The sequence below is a fragment of the Apis mellifera genome, linkage group LG16, assembly GCF_003254395.2.
Source record: "Apis mellifera strain DH4 linkage group LG16, Amel_HAv3.1, whole genome shotgun sequence".
In the NCBI taxonomy this organism is placed as follows: Eukaryota; Metazoa; Arthropoda; class Insecta; order Hymenoptera; family Apidae; genus Apis; species Apis mellifera.
In genome coordinates, this window is record NC_037653.1 from 4310746 (window position 1) to 4313951 (window position 3206).

Below are 3206 nucleotides of genomic sequence, written 5' to 3' on the forward strand. Positions count from 1 at the left end.
TTTTCCTCTTTTCTAAATTTCGTATTTTCGTGTTTAAAACGTGTGCCTTTATAATTATTCGAAACGTATGAGTAATAATCTGTGTATACGTATAGTACGTAATAGCGTGTATCGCGTGTACGCGGATCAACAATTATTACGCGATACGAGAGACGATTGGAAGCGGCGGTGGAACGTGTCCCCCATTTGCGGGCACGTGCGTGCATGTGGTTGCTCGAATTGGAGAGAAAAAGTGTGGATCAGTCAGCGAGGCCAAGTCGGTCGCGATATACGTAGATATGCATCCGTGCCTGCGAACCGTTGTTTTTTTTCTTCGTCCAACGGCCGGTACAAAGGTTAACGTGCAACTCCCGGTAATACCAGGAGAACGCCAGGGATCACGACAGCTGATGGGGACACAGCTCGAGGAACGATCAATAATATAATAGCCCGTCGCCCCGGGTACCACCGCGCTATCGTGCCATCGAAACTTGGGCCGGCTTTCATGCTCCTCGATCTCGTGCTTTATCGCGTACGTCTTTTCGTATTTTTTTCTTTCTCTCTCTCTCTCTCTTTCTCTCTCTTTTTACAGGACAGACCGTGAACGACGCTCGCTCCCTCTACTTTGACGAGGATGAGGAGAAAGCTGATGTTTTGGAAAATAGCGTGGGCAATTTTTCTTTTTAAGAAATTGAGAGATCGAGCGGATGAATTAGATGATAGACAAATGGAGGAAAGTAAGTGGCAAGTTTCGAGGGGATCGAAACATCGTTGTTTTCGTTGAATGGAGAAGGAGGTTTCGATGTAGATGGGGTACGTGTATTGGTGCGATGCGGTGAAATTGCACGAGTTGGTAAGCTGCGGTTTATTTGCTTCATGTTGTAGGGATGACATTGAGTTTGAATCTAGTGCTGCCATCTAGTGGTGCCGTGTATCGACAAAGAACGTGTTTTAAGTATTTTTATCCTATACGCAACGAATTTGGAATTTACGATACGAATTATGTACGAACGAGTAGTATTCCAAATTAGTTTTATTGAAATTCTCTTTTGCGATTTTAATTTAGCCCGCGTGTAATTCAGCGAATTTACTATTTCGATTCCATCGGTGAGTAATATAGGGATTTACTTTTTCTCGTGGCTCGGATAGATTACTTCCTTACCAGTATATGGTAATATCAATTTTTGTAATTTGATAGGAACACGAACAAAAATAAATTAAAATATTTTTATTTAAAATAATTTCAATATTGTTCGATTTCCTCGATAATTGAAATGTAACGATATATAATGGATGTATGATCCGTATATATATTATTTTGAATACTTTTTGTTTGTCAAATTTCAACAGGAACGGGTAATAAATGAATTAAACAAGGATAATTTTTTATATAAATAATATTTATTTATTCATATTACACATTATTCATCTATTAATCCAAATATAATAATTTAATTAACAATTAAATAACCTAAATCTAGCTTAAAAACAATTAAAAACAATTTTAAATCTATAAACGCTACGGCATATACTATTGTTAAATACAAAATCATTTATGATACAATATATTGCGTGGCATGTGTACATGTGCGTACATCTATGTATTTACTATCTAGAAATAATTCTTCTTTAGAATTCTCTATGTATTGCTTGCGGATAAAGCCGATGACTCGATTCTAAAGCTCTAAACATCTTCTCATAGGATCGTTCGAAAAGCTTTGATAGTACGTCAGGATGATTTATTATTACGAATGTGTCGCCATGCATTGCAATCTAGAGTCGCGTGGCATGTCATCCGTAAGATACCTGTAGAGACGAGCTTCTGATATTTACAATTCTACAAAAGCCCGGATCTACAGGGTAGATCACGAATGTGCCTATCTTATGCAACCACACTTTTTTCGGCCATTGTCTCTTCTAGGTAGCGAGATCTGCAACACAGAAGCTCAGTTTTTTTTATTACAGCCAGTCTACGAACGAATTCTCGGTCTTAAATCCTAAATCCTAATCAAATTTTGCATTCCTATTTACAAACAGCAGGACACTATCGTTAAAATTCAAAAAGAAAAAAAAAAAGACGAAATTTGAATCGAATTCTTACTGCCTGTAAATTCCAGGATTTAAAAACCAACGTTCTCGAGACTTTACGGGCAGGCAGTCCATTTTCGGCGTCGAAGCTACGGTCGAGGTTATGTTCGGTCACACGCGTGTACACTCGCGTTTCCGATTCGCTGAATTACACTTTTCGAGCGCATCGATCCAGTCATTAAATTACCATTCGATTTGAACGACGGGAAGAATTATCCCCCGGGTTTGAATACGAATCGAGTGTAATGGCGTTGCAACAGTGGATAGTAATCGAGAATTAATTGCGCGATGCCGATCGCAAAGTGATCAAGCGAGCAACGACACGTATGAATAACCGTACGGGCATGACTATATAAAGCCGGAGGGGATTAGAAATTTCGCCCCGGCCACCGAACCGTACGTGACGCCGGAAAACCTCCACTAAAATCGGACGTGATCCCGCATGCATATCCGGAATACGAGCCGAAGAAAGCCGTGAATTAATCGCTTCGACGACATCGATTTCGTGATTTTTAATCGCCCGTTCGACGAATATCGTATTGTTTCCATTCGACAAATTTTACCGTCCATTCTTCTTCGACGGGTGTTTACGAACATTTTGTAATCTTTAATCAAGCCGTGTATTTTAAGAAGACGAGAATTTCGTTAATTCTTATTATTATTATCATCTTCGCCATAAAAGTTAATAGTACGAACGTTGACAATTAGAGGGCCAATAGTCGTGTTTCCTCTTCGATTAATTTCCAGTGGTACCAAACTTAAACAAATTAAAAAAAAAAGAGAGAATATACAATCAGGATAATTCGTTTATCGTTTTTTAACGAATCCACAAGAATTTACGGCTCTCACGATGCATAAAGGAAAAACGGCAAGAAGATGGACGACGATGTTCGTCGCTCGAGCAACAGGCAGAAATGGTTTTCGCGTGCATTTCGCGGAAAAAAAAAAGAAAGTGCACAGAAAGCAAAGAGAAGAACTAGGTGTCACGAAATTCCATCGGAGCACAGCTATCACAAGCGCGCTCGTGCGCGTCAACACGTTTCCAGAATCGAGGTCGAGGCATCGACACGTCGGGAATACGATTAGAAAAATGAAAACACAGAAGCGGACGCGACTCACGTTCGGACGACCATGCACGT

At 39.8% G+C, this 3206-nt stretch overlaps 1 long non-coding RNA gene and 1 other non-coding gene across 2 annotated transcripts; one reads left to right on the plus strand and one right to left on the minus strand.

Moving 5' to 3' along the window:
* On the plus strand, positions 1–2846 carry LOC113219315. The gene is made up of 2 exons (XR_003306325.1): positions 1–792; positions 865–2846. It is a non-coding gene; the product is annotated as an uncharacterized LOC113219315 (long non-coding RNA).
* Positions 1769–1857, minus strand: Mir993 (microRNA 993). The gene has a single exon (NR_034317.1). It is a non-coding gene; the product is annotated as a microRNA 993 (primary transcript).
* Positions 2847–3206: the final 360 nt, after the last annotated feature.